Consider the following 14,119-nt stretch of genomic DNA (forward strand, 5'->3'; position numbering starts at 1 on the left):
TGTGGGGCTTGGATGGGATGGGCGAGGGGACGGGTCCGGGTGAGCGCAGAGACCTCCAGGCAGGGGGGCCGAGGCTGCCTTATTTTGGGAAAAGGGGCTACTGTGTGGCTCCGTAGAGAGGGGCTTGGGGGTTCACTTGTGCTCTCTCCACCACTGCTGTCATCCCCTTGAGGTGAAAAGCAACTCCAGCCCCCAGAAAGGTGGGTGGGTGGCTTGAGATCCGGGCGCCCTGGAAACAGCTCCCGAAGCCGCTGCGAGAAAGTGGGCCTCTGAGTGCCTTAGTGGGCTGCGGTAAAGAGGGCGAAGGTACTGCGGACACACCCCCTTTTACTTTGCCAGACCGCCCAGGCCTGGGACACTCCGGGAAAGCCCGCTTTTAACATGCTGGAATGGTGGCTGTTAGACAGGGGTCTTAGTTTGTTTTCAAAGCACGGGTGTCTGGTGTTGGGAAGGGCAAAGGAGGAGATTAAACTTGAATATATGTTTTTAAGTGGAAAAGTTAGAAAGTAAAAGGAGCAAGTAGCTTGGGTAACATGTGAAATAAAAAAGCCCATGTCTCTAATGTCATGCCTCCACGGTAGACTATATTTAGTATATTAATATCTTTACGAAGTATATAAATACAAGGGGTAGAACACTGCGTTGGACACTGCCACCTCCCCCCCCCCCCCCACGCCCCCGGCCTTTTGAAAATTTTTGATTCCATGTCCGTATTCACCAGCTTTTGGAAATGGAGAGTGACTCATACTGCCAAGACCAATATGTCCTGAAAAATCTTTTAGAGATCTGTGCATCAAAGGCTTTGAAACTAACTGCATTTAATTGTTATGAGTTTAATACTCTAGTAGGCCGCCTGTTCTAAACACCTGGTTTTCTTTGTAATCTTCAGCATAGTCATTTTGTAGACATCAAAATGCAACTGTGAATCTTTGCTTAAGTACTAAATCTTCTTGGATGGGTTAATCCAAGAGGGCTCCTTCATTCACCTGATGGAAATTTAGGGGCAGATTTATTTTCTAAGTGTTTGAAGGTAGCAGTTTATATAAAACACCTGGAGCATTTAAAGAATAAAATCAACAGTGAAGAGGAGACTAGGGTAGTTGAGCTTGTGTTAAGAGATTGAAATTGGGGTGAGGTAGGGAATGGTAAAGTCAGATGAAAGTACATTGTTTCTATTTTGGGAAAGGGGTGTGTCTTTTGGATTGTATGCCTAATTTAGCAAGGTTCACTTTTTAGAAACTTAAGTGTCATGAATGCATAGTGTTTTAATACAATTTTTGTCCAAGTTAAAGTAGTACACTAAAACAACAACAACAACAATAACAAAACACCCCAAAAAGAAAGAATTGAAGTAGTACACTCAATGGGTATAATCAAACAGTGGGGGGTTGGGGGTCAGGAGCTCTGGGCTCTGCTTCTGTGTGGTTAACTTCCTATTTTTAACTTCTGGGTGAAAATGATACACTTTGTTTAGTATTTTCAGCTTTCAGTATTCTGTAGAAGAAATGCTAGTATTGGAGTAGATAGCCTTCAAGGTCCTTTCTAGTGCTAACATTTTTCAAGGCTTCAGGAAAATAGGCGGCATCTGAATTGGGATGAACTCTTGGACTTCTGAACAAGATTGCTACTAATAAAAACTATGTAGCGAAATCAGTTAAGTCTTTAAAAAGCAAACTACCAGTGTACCCTCTCTGAATGTGGAAATCGCGGATAGGTAAATATTTGTCTATTGCTAGGTAATTCTGTTTTGAAAAAGAAAGCTTTGAAGTATAACTAATGGACCATAAAATACAGTTTTGTAATCGTCAGGCCGTGGAATAGTTTTTGTTGGTGATGATGTTATAATTTTATTGGATTAGTTCCTAACTAATAATAAATTATTTTACATTTATATTAAGGCTAATATTCAGCAATGCAGTAACATTAGATATAGCTCAGATCAGAGGTCAGGAACAGAACAGGCCAAAGAATACTGGGCTGTGTGAGGTTAACATGGAATTCTTAATAGACATGATAAGAACATAAATGTTGTTTGCTGTATTGTTGGGGTGAATTGTTAAGATATATTAATTATGTGAATTGAATATTAAAGAAATGGCCAAATACTCTTCTGGCATGTGTCACAGTAACTTGATTCTGTATCAAAACATTCTCTTTTGTTGTTGTTGTTGTTGTTTTTAATGTAAAATAGATCTCTATTAGGGTACTTGTTAAAATGCAAATGGCAGATGAAAGTCAGAGTGCCTGTGTACTTTTATACCCCAAGCCTCCTGGGTTTCTAACTTTGTAGAAATAAGCAATTAGAGGAAATATCTTTTTAGTTGATAAAAACCTGTAGAGAGAACAGGATTATGTCCTTCAAGCTGGGTTAAACTTTTGACTTTCAGTTACTCTTTTATACTGCTTTATATTTCTGAGTCTTGCTTTTCTGCCTATTGATTGAACAAATTTTTAGTCAAGGATTTTACCTCTCTTGTCTCATGACTTTGCAATAATCAATGAATCTATTACTACAATTTATTTGTGTTATGAGAGATGTAGATGTTGGTAGATGTGAAACTTTTAATCAGGTTCCACAATAATCACAAATTATATCTTTAGATGAAACAGAACTAATTTGGAAAGGGTTTTGATACCAGAAACATATCTAATTGGCCAAAGAAAAAATTTGATTTAAATTTCTTTATTTTTTTTTGTAGTTGTGTATGGACAGCATGCCTTATTTTTTTATTTGTAAGCAGTGCTGAGGATTGAACCCAGTGCTCTGCCACTGAGCTACAGCCCCAGCCCATGTCTTTTTATATATATCAAATAAGGAATCAGTTTCATCAACTTCATTCTAAGTCTCATAATTTTAGAGGCAACTTTAATAGTTCCCCTTTTTAGTTTTAGGTTTTTAAATAAAATTAATAATGGAATAGAATAATTTCATTTAATAGCACCTCTATTATTGTATATAAATTATTCCTATTTATTGCCTTCTTAACTGATTTGGGAGGTGCAGTGCCTTGGATTTGTTTTCTTTGTTTCCTGAAAAAGATCATGCAGCTTAGGTTGTAGCTCTAAGGCAGATAATACTTTTGCCACATGGTATGCAGTAAGTGTATTGTATACAGTGTGAATATTTATCAAATTAAAGAACATCATTTGGAGTACTGCCAGACCCTTCTTTCTAACTGAAGCTTACTCCTCTCAAATCTTCTAGACCCAGGCACCAAAGTGGTCTATCTAAAACTGAACATCTGGTCACTTAGCTCTTCTGCTTACAACTCCTCAACAGCTCCATAACCTTTTGTCACCTAGGGAACTTGTTAAAGTGCAGATGTTTGAATGTTAGCCCACAAGATTTTGATTTGACTGGTGGAGAATTCCCAGACTTTGTTTCTCTGAACCACACCCTTAACATTTCTAATTCTTTGGCCTAATTCCCTGGTTCTGTGTTTTTTAACCAGCTCCCCAGGTTTGTAAGTGGCTCCCTGCTCACACTTTGAGAAACACTGTTGTAGTTTCAACAATGATTCCTTCCTGGACTGGGGTGTCTGTCAGCCTCGTGAGCTTCATTTCTGATCGCTTGTCTTGAATTTTATATTTTGGCAATTTTAAACAGTTTTAATTTCCATTAGATGTCATGCTGATATAATTTATTTATGGATCAGTAGCACATTAAAATGGCTCAAAATGTAAAAGATACAGAATATTATACAATAAAGACTTTCTTTTGTCATCTGTCATTCGGTTTTGGTCCCTGCAACTAACATCAGTTTCTTCTGTTTCCTTATAGAAATAGTCTGTATATACACATCAGCAGTGGAAACATTCTTTACCCCATCCCTTTTTACTCAATGATAACATACTACTTAAATTACTCTTCACTTTTTTTAGCTTAATGGTATTTGTGGAGATTGGCATGAAGAACACTCTCATTCTTTAATAGTGTCTATTTCATGTTATTCCATTATGTGCACATTATTTAACACTTCAATTGATTTGACCTTCTATTAAATACATTCTTCAGTGAATAAAATTTGTGTTTATATGTGTGTAAATCAAGCTCTAAGATAAATACCTAAAAGTGGAATTGCTGAGTCAAAAGGCACAAGCATATGAAATTTTAGTAAGTATTGCCAAATTGCCTTAAAAGATTATACCAGTTTACTTTAATCAGCAATGTGTGAGGGTACCTGTGTTTTCATAAACTGTTTATCAAATTTTGGAATCTTTACTAACCCAGTAGGTGAAAAATGATATTTTAGGGAGATTTGATTTGCATCTCTCAGTGTCTTTTCCTTTGAAGCTCCCTTTGTGTTGAATGCTATTCTCCAACCTCTATCTAATTCCTGTTGTGAGCTAAGTCTCAGACATTTCTTTCTCAGGAAACCTTGTTAGCCAGTTTGTGTCCCTGTTTCTCTCTGCTACCAAGGTTGGGTTAGGTATTCTTCATTATATTTTCTTAGTATTTATTTGTGATTATTTTCTTCTCAACTGTAAATGGATTTCTGGACTAGAACTCTATCTTATCATCCTCTTTGATTCCTGCCCCCCTCTCTTCCTAGAAAGAGTGGTGAATGTTTGTGATGTTCTTTAATTTTAATTTTTTTCTCCCTGAGGCTGTGGACCAACTTTGTTCCTTTCCAGGGCCTTATTACCAGCTGTGGGTCTTTCAGATGTTAGTTACTAAAAGCTTAAGGCAGAGGTTACCAACACTGGTTCTTTGAAAGGGGTCAGGTTAAATATATTTGAGAAACATCAGTCTAAAGAAAGGTTGATTTTTATTTGACCACAGGATTTTTTTGGGGGGGGTTGGGGGGTTGGGCAGAAAACAAAATTCGGTGGAACACAACTTAGAAAATAGAGGCTTACGGTAAACACATTTTCATAAATATTTGCGAATAGGAGACTCATAAAGAAGTAGAAGGATTAAATATAACACTAGCTGAAATGCCACCACTCCAGAGCCATTAACTATTAGAGCTCTGATTTTCAACCTTCACTGTGTATGGGCAGTACCTCAGGAAGGATTGTGCAAACTACAAATATGTGGCCAGTCATGAGATTATAAATAACATAATTTTTCATGTTGTCACTTTTCTTGTATTTTTAATTATATGACTTAAGCTCTAAGTAAGTGAAAGTGTTTATTGGGGAACATTAATATCTCAACTGGTAAAATGTAAGTTGATTTTATTTCATTATCAAGAACTTTGTAATATCTTACAGAAATTTGTCCTTTCACAATATAAACAAGTGTGCCAGTTATTTTGTGTCTTAGGAAAATTCATTATCTTTTTTTTTTCCTTCATAATAGGCCATTGGGTGTGTGTTGTGCAGAAAATCAGACCAGCCTTTGTAAAACATTTACATTCAGGGAGGGTTTACCCAGTTGTCTCCCTCTTCCTAAATGAAAGTTCGTACAATTATGTACTTAAAAAAGCACTGATTCAGTCACTTAAATTATACAGGTGTATTACTAAGGTAGATCATGGAAGCGAACTGAAGATTTGTTTAATTTACCTTGGCTTGTATAGTGTTTTTTAAATGATTTTTTTTGAGGAACCTATACCTTTGAAGTCTTGCTTTTCTTTAAAGAAGTATTTTTGTAATAGGAAAATAATTTTTAAAGTTATGATCTACTTTAAATAATGACAGTGTAGCAGGTATTTTTTAGTGTCACCAGCATCTAGGAAATTTGTTAATTTGTTTTAAGTATCATCTTTATTTATTCATCAAGCCATTTACTGGGCACTTGCCAAACTACCAGACATCCTTCTAGGATTGGGAGAATTAAGGATGAAGAGAGTTTCCAAATCTATGGAGAAAATATATTACTTGGTATTATAAGTGGTCCATGGGAATACAGAAAATGGAGAGATAGGTTAGGAAGCAGAAGGATAAAGAGAAGAAAAAAAGAAAGACATTTGATTTTTTTTCAAAATTTTAATAGATTTTTTCAGTTATGGTTTATTTTAAATCTATAGAAAAATTTTAGAAACTTAACAAGATACCTGTGTATTCAGTTATCTAGACTTAGCTGATATTAACGTTTTTTCCATATTAACTTCAAGTTTTTCTAAAAGAAAATGTTATAGTTGCAATGAAAGACCTATCTAACCAACTTTTTCTGCTCCCTACCTCTCCAGAATTATACAGGTGTATATCATTCTTATGCACATATTTCTACATTTGTTAATATGTATCCACAGACAGGTATAACATTAGTTTGTGTGTCTTGAAAAGTTATATCCAATGATACATTTTTTTTAGAATATGTGTCTATTCTTTAGAAATATGTTTTTCTTATTTACTGTTGATTTTGAACTTTAGCTTTGTTGATACATGTTCATTTTAAATGCTGTATACTACTACATTGTTTGGATAATTGGGTTAAGCTTCATTTAGAAGTACAAATAATTTTTCCCAGAAGCATTGATTGAGTCCCTGAATCCACACATTTTCACACTTGCTAAATTTTAACATTTTTGCCAGTATGATGAAGGTGAAATGTATCTTAAGATATTTAGATTAAGTATCGAAGAATGTGGAAGAATTTATATGGGTGAAGGGAACATAACAATACTAGGAAGATAAGGTGAAATTTATTTTGCAGTTAACAAAACCTCAAGCTTTTAAAACTGTAGTCCACCGTCAGAAATATTTTATGTTGTGACTATTTACTTTTGAAATAGAGGAAAACAGGAAACAGGTTAGCCAAGTTACATAGTGTATTTTATTTTCTGTATAATCAGAATGCTAACTGTAATTGTAACCAGCTTAAAATTCATTGTAAGGGTAGCTTGAAAAATCATTGCTCAGGAGTGAGCATATTGAGGCCAGCAGGTAGGCTGGACATGATAAGATGTGAGCTGTCATACTAAGGAGCTAGCTTTCTCTTCTAGTTGGTTTCAAACCTTTTTAACAGTGGAATACCATCCTTGCTCAGACTCTTTGTATTTTCCCACTGGAATGAGGGCATGGGGGCCAATTTTTCTATGACTTCAGCATTTTGGGAATAGTATGAAAACAGACTTCTGATGGTTGGGGGATTGTATTAGTCTAAGACATTGAAGGAGAGACTATTTTAGAAAAACTGAAGACAAGCTTTTGTATTAGCCCTGATAAGAGTTGAACTGCAGTAGTGCCAGTATGCACGTACTGGACACACTTTGGAAAAACAGTTTATGGGAATAATTATTGGACTTCCATCACTGCCTGGCTGTGCAGATTAACTGGGAGAGAAGAATTAAGGTTTATTCTGTTTACTAAATTAACTGACATATAATGCCCAGAAGAGCAGAATTATAGGGGGAGATATGTAATCAAGTTTAGATCTTTTGGGGGAGATGTATTTGAACTACCTGTGGGTGAATGTAAAGATAGGCATTTGAAAATTCGAGCCTGTAGCTCAAGAGAGAGACTTGGCGGGGGCTGGGGTTACAGCTGAGTCATAGAGCGCTTGCCTAGCACAAGTGAAGCCCTGGGTTCAATTTCTCAGCATCATATTAAAAAAATAAATAAAGTTATTGTGTCCATCTACAACTAAAAAGAAAAATAAATAAAAATTAAAAGAGAAATGCTTAGGCTGACAAGATAAATTTTAAAGTCGCTAACTTTTATAGTACTTGGTAGGTCAAATCCCTGGAGTGGGGAGATAAGGATACCAAAGATGGAGCAATACCAAGTATAAGAGAGGATGTAAACAGAATTAACAAAAGGAACACTGAAGTAGAGAACAATAGGGGAAGTAAAGGTGAGAGTCTGGGAAAAAGAGTAAGTGAATAGAAATCATCCAAGGTAAATATCAGATATATCTAAAAAAAATTTGTAGGGGTCAGTGCACTAGGCCTGAACATAATAGGTGAATATTGGATTTACTAATTCTTAATTAGGCAATTTTTAGTAATACTGAGTCTACCACTTGGTTAAGTGTGTATGACTTTAAGGATACTTAAATTATTCAGAGTGCATTTATTTAAGCTCTTATCTCAAAAGTTTGCATCTCAGATGTATTAAATTTAAGAAGACAGAACTTCTTCCCTTATTGAGCTTTCATAGAAATTGCTTGAAGTACAAAATAGTAACACTCAAATGAGTGGTAAACCAAGTTTTAAAATTTGTAATTGTAATATGTTTGTTTGGATTAAGTAAAAAATGTTGGTGATAATTTAATGAAAATGTCACAGACCACTTAGAAAATTATAAAACTGTAACATCTGACCTTAAAATGTGCAAAGTCTGGCTTTTTGGCAGTTTTTATAGGAGAAAATGTTGCTTACTACTGAAATGTATTCGTCTATAGATATTTTAGATGCACCTTTTTATTGTTTTGAGATATACGTGACAGTAGGGTGTATTTTGACATATTACAAGGAGTGCAACCTATTCCAATTAGGATCCCATTCTTGTGGTTGTACATGATGTGGAGTTATACCGGCCGTATATTCATATTTGAGCATAGGAGAGTTATGTCTGATTCATTCTACTGTCTTCCTATTCCCCCCATTTCCACTCCGTTCCCTTCATTACCCTTTGTCTAGTCCAATGAACTTTATACTTCTCCTCCTTACCCTCCCTTGTTATGGATTAGAATCCATATATCAGAGAGAACATTTGGCCTTTGGTTATTTGGGATTGGCTTATTTCATTAGTATGATATTCTCCAGTTCCATTCATTCACTGGCAAATGCTACAATTTCATTCTTCTTTATGGCTGAGTAATATTCCATTGTGTGTATATACCATATGTTATTTATCCATTTAGATGCACCTTTAAGTGTCTTTATATTCATTATTTTTAATGGAGAGAAGGATTAACAAGTTTTGAAAAAATTATTTGGCTACTAATGTGGAACATTGCAGAGATCAGAATGCATTCTACATTTCTTCTCTAACCTTTTGTAAAACATTTTATAAGAATTCATGTTGTTCTCATTTTTTTATGACTAAGATGTTTAAAATTGTTATTTTTAGAAATAGTAAAATTTTTACCAGTTTTTTGCATATTATACAAATGTAAGAGCCAGTTGAATAGTACGTTAAAACTTTGTAGTTGATGCTGTTTAAGTGATTTTCTTAAATGCTTTCTCACTTATCTGCCTAGATTACTTTTTTTTTTTGTGTGTGTGTGTGTGTGTGTGTGTGTGGTGCTAGGGCCTTGTGTGTGGGAGGCAAACACTCTACCAACTAAGCTATATACCCAACCCCCTAGATTACTTCTTGTTAATAAAGTTCAGTCAGCCATCCAGCTGGAGCTTTAAGGAAAATAAGTAATACAAAGACCTGTATTTGCTAAATGAATGTTGAACATGATTTATTAGAGAATTAGTTTACAAGAAGAAGTTTGAGTGGGAATAAGAATTTATGAAATGACATTTCTGCTCCAATGCTGAGTATTCTGATACTAAGTGAACTTCATATTTAGACTTGGAATTTAAGAAATTTTAGTGTTGCTAGCAATCATAGAAAAGTTGAAGCTTTTGTTCTCAAAGATTTTTTCCCATCGCTTCTCGGCCTTTTGGCTAAGATCAAGTGTAGATTTTTTCCCCCACAAACTAGATTTTTCACTATCTTAAGCCACTTAATCAGCTGCTGAGTTTCTGAATTTCCTGGAGCCTCCTGAGGACAAGGAAGTGAATTCATACATTTCTAAACAACAAAATAGAATTTACAGGGCTAAGGTTTATATAGTCCAAACCCAAAATTGTAACATATCAAAAATTTGGATGGGGAATTGCAGTTTAAGCTACCCTTAAAAGTTTTATTTGTAGCAGGTCAGAAGCAGTCAATTTGACAAAATGTTATAATAGACTTATTGTGTGTTTGTATTCATTCTTGGAGTCCTTGGCAACTTTCAGTGCTCCATTTAAAATACATTTGATCGAACTCAACTAATTCTTAAATGAACACAGGGGGAAAAAAAGAACACTGTAGTCAGTATATTGAATACATATAATTTTAGAGCTTAAGTCTACATAAAGTGTTCACTGTAAAGTGATCGTGAAAAGCAATTCCTGTAACAAAATAATGTACTACAATAACTAATCTTCCTGTGTTCCCTCTTGACCTGTTTTGCACACTTTTGTCACTTAGCTGAGTTACTTTCTACGGCATCTGCCTGTGTCCTATTTTGCTTTTCTGAAACGTGTCCTAAGCAATCCCATTCCCAAAGCTGAAACATGCACGAACGAATGAATCTATTCAATAAATACTTACTTGTCCAGCACCTAGGCGCTGAGGGTACAGTGGTGAACAATATAAGATCACTGCTCTCCTGGTATTTACATACTAGGAAGGGGAGACAAAGAGATTTAAAAAAAATACCCAAGATAATCTTAGGTGTGATAAATGCTTTTAAGGAAGCTAACAGGTTTGGAATGGATTAATTGGCAGTGGTGGCTGTTGTAGCTGAGACTGCAGCACCAATAGCTACCGTCCTCACAACCCAAAGTAGAGAAGAGCCAGGATTGTGCTGGGGGATAGAGAACATTCCAGCAAGCAAAGAAGAAACAGCTTTGTGAGAATAAGCCAATGAGACTAGAATGTAGGGAATGAAAAGAGAAAATGAGGTAGGAGAAGGGAGCAGAAGTCAGATCAGCTAGTCCTTGGATAGTCAAGACACCTCCATATCTCTTGGCATTAAGCTGAGAGTGAGACATGCATGGTATGCTACAGGGGCCAAGAGTAGAAGTAGAAGTCGGGAGCCCTGACTAGAGGCTTGTGTAGTGATTCAAATGTGAGATCATGAGAAGTGGTGGTGAGGAGGAAAGATGTACATGTATCAGACCTAGGATTTAGTACTGGATGTGAGAATAAGGGGGGAAAGGATGATTTTTGGCTTAAGTCTTACGTGGAGAATCCTTGAGGTAGAAAATGAAAGGTTTGATGTTGAACATGTTAATCTGAGATGCCTATTAGACATCTTAAGAAAGATGTCAAACAGATAGTTGGATAAATCATGTTGAACCCTAAAGGTTAGGGATAGCAGTTTGGAATCATCTGTACAACATACAGGTTTCTTTTAAAACCTTGAAAGTAGCGATCACAGGAAAAGAGAAAAGAAAGACACTTCAGTCTGTACTTTTGGGAGGTAGGTAGTCCAATTTTGGTCAATCAATCCATGGCTGAGTAATGACAGCAGTAGTCTGAATATTAATGCTTTGTTCATCCATAATTAGAAATTCTTCTCTAAGAATAGTTTTTCAAACCTGATTTATTGATTAAAGTAGATGAAGGATTATCCAGTTATTACCTTGTCATACTTCCCTTCTAAAATAACATTTTGACATTGATTGGCTCTAAATATAATGAGGTTTATGGATAGGCAATAAATTCTTGAACAAACTCTCTAATCTACTGAGAATTGTCATCTATGTATTTTCACAGTAGCCAAATGTTTCTTTAGCTCCTTTTTTTGAGGAATATATGTTATCCTTAGATTATAAAGTGAGGACCAAACTATTTTAATACTCTTAGTATTTGTAGGCAAAAGACTGGAAACACAGGTAACAAAGTATTAACACAAATTATCCCAGAGTAATAAGGTTATTTTAAAATTTTCTTTATGCATCCTCCATATTGTTAGTGTTATGTTTATAACTTTAAAAAAGTAAAATGAAAGGGGGACGAGATGGCACACAGGAGGCTGAGGCAGTAAGATCACAAGTTTGAGGCCAGCCTAGGCAAGTTGCTGAGACCCTGTCCAGAACAGGAAGGACTGGGATTTGGCGTAGTGCTTATCTGGCATGTGTAAGGCCCAGGGTTCAATCCCTGACAATCCCTCTCCCTCCTCAAAAAGGAAAAGAAAACAAATACTCATTAAGATTATTGTTTAAAATTTGCTTTTACCTTATATGTTATTTAGTAAATAGTATAGTGATTTAAAATAAAATAAAACACTTAAGATTTTATATTGGATAAGTACTTGAAAAGTTGATTCTGTACCATAAAGAAAGTTATAAAGGAATTTGGAAGAGGGAAGAAAAATAACATGCTTTTGAATTCTACTAGCATTTACTCCAATGTACAGATTTTCTACTTGATTAAAATGGATGTTCATTGAGGATATTTCTGAGCTTCTCTCAACATTTTACTCTGTGGATTCTTTAGAAGACATATACTTTAAAAGGAAACTATTAATGGTAAGATAGTTATACGGTACTACTCCAACCAATTAGGAAAAATAAATGTTGAAGGATATGTGACTGTAAGTTAAAAAAAAATCCTTTCTCAGGGGGCTAATCAACTCTGTGTAAATTGTGTAGGGTAAATTTCAAATACAGTTCATAAGTCTGAACACAAGAATAGTAAATCCAAGTGGAATAAAGGTCATCTTAAGTGCCTCTAACAATATTAGTTTGTCTTTGGTCTTCAGGTAATATAGTAAAAAGAAACTATAAGTAATATAGTAAAAAGAAACACTCAAACAAAAAAACCTGTTAAACTTTAAAACTTGCAGTTTTGATATCCTGTTTAAACTTAATGCTATATTTGATATTCAAACTAAATTAAGCTTGTCTGAAATCAGACTTTCTAGTTCAATTTGACCTTGTAGGTTTCACAGATAGTCATTAAAATATACCTATAAGAAAATTCTATATAGGTCTTTTAAAAGATGTAATATTATAACATCATATATAATAAATAGTAAAACAACATTTCTTATATTTTGATATAGCTTGCATTGAAAGGCTCTAGCTACAGTGGACTACTTGAACGACATCATATTCACACCAAAAATGTAGAACATATTATAGATAGTTTACGGTAAGTCTGTGGGATGGGGTCATGGGTGGGCTTTTATGTTTAAGACTTGGAATTTTTTATTTTGTACTAGTAGCTAATCCTTAAATTTTTAGTAAAGACTGTTATGATAAAATAATTTTTTAGAATATTATGTTGAGATTAATGGACCTGATTTTATAGCTTTCTGAAAGTAAATTTTTATTGTACTCTGAAAATTTCATAGGTATTTTCAGTTATTTGGTCTGCCACAGAAGTGCCTTTAATGCAAAGAGTTAATTCAGTACACAGCAGGCTACAATTGTATATATATAATGTTTTATTTCATAAAGAAGAATTGTAGATTATATGGTGTTTATTATAATATTCTTTTGAGTGTTTGAAAATTATTAAGAAATAAGTTAACCTGGGACTAAATGTAGTCATTAAATGTTTATGTGTGTACTAGAGAATCAGTATGAGAACATGAAAATTGCAAAGTATTTTATTCTCTGTTTTAGTGTCTGCCACTCAGTGAAATGTGTTGAATTTCAAATAGCAGCTATTAGGTTTTATAAAAAATTGTCTAGTTTTAGTCTTTTGAACCATTTTTGTATCAATACATTTTAGTCTCAGAAGGAGTAGAGAAAATGAGATGAAATTCTGATTGATCAGTACTGTTGTTAGTTATAAAGAATGTTTTTAAAGCACTTTGGAGACTCTGGTGATACCTTTTAGTTTATTCATTTGCCTCCTGACTTATCATAGTTAATTGGCTATTGTTATTAAATGAAAAGAAATTGTATAAAGCTACACATGGATTTGCTTATGCAACATAAAATTATTTTATGTCTCTTTTGCCTCTGAGAAAACCTACTCATATTATATGTTATCAATGAAAATTTTATAAAACCTTTACTTTTTTATCTTAGGAAAGAAGGAATTGAGGTTCATCTGGTAAAGAGGAGAGAATATGATGAAGAGACTGTTCGGTGGGCAGATGCAGTCATAGCTGCAGGAGGTAACTGTCTTATAGAAATAAAGATGTTGGATTGTGGAAACGTTCTTTAATACATGTTATTTCCAAATATGTTTGCATATAGCTATTTTCAAGACTTTGGAGTCCTACCGGAAGACAAATTGTTTTTTTGTTTTTTTTTTTTGAGAGAGAGAGAGAGAGAGAATTTTTTAATACTTATTTTTTAGTTTCGGTGGACACAACATCTTTATTTTATTTTTATGTGGTGCTGAGGATTGAACCCAACGCCCCGCGTATGCTAGGCGAGCGCGCTACCGCTTGAGCCATATCCGCAGCCTCCCCCCTCTTTTTTTTAAGGATAAGTTTTAAAACAGGCAAGTTTTATTTATTTATTTATTTATTTTTGTGGTACTGGGGAATGAACCCAGG

The 14,119-nt window shown here is 34.7% G+C and overlaps 2 protein-coding genes across 3 annotated transcripts in view; both read left to right on the forward strand.

Moving 5' to 3' along the window:
* Ranbp3l (RAN binding protein 3 like) overlaps positions 1-14,119 on the forward strand; it is an 83,808-nt gene that overhangs the window by 61,138 nt on the left and 8,551 nt on the right. Inside the window, exons 15-16 of the transcript XR_007347472.1 lie at positions 12,668-12,756; positions 13,644-13,732. The gene's annotated coding sequence lies outside the window, so the exon portion shown is untranslated. The remainder of the gene's footprint in view (positions 1-12,667; positions 12,757-13,643; positions 13,733-14,119) is intronic.
* The window catches only part of Nadk2 (NAD kinase 2, mitochondrial), a 32,409-nt gene continuing 31,972 nt past the window's right edge, over positions 13,683-14,119 (forward strand). For both annotated transcript variants that reach the window (XM_015496359.2, XM_015496361.2), the window contains exon 1: positions 13,683-13,732. The gene's annotated coding sequence lies outside the window, so the exon portion shown is untranslated. The remainder of the gene's footprint in view (positions 13,733-14,119) is intronic.

This window comes from Marmota marmota, unplaced genomic scaffold (assembly GCF_001458135.2).
Source record: "Marmota marmota marmota unplaced genomic scaffold, marMar, whole genome shotgun sequence".
NCBI classification, from domain to species: Eukaryota; Metazoa; Chordata; class Mammalia; order Rodentia; family Sciuridae; genus Marmota; species Marmota marmota.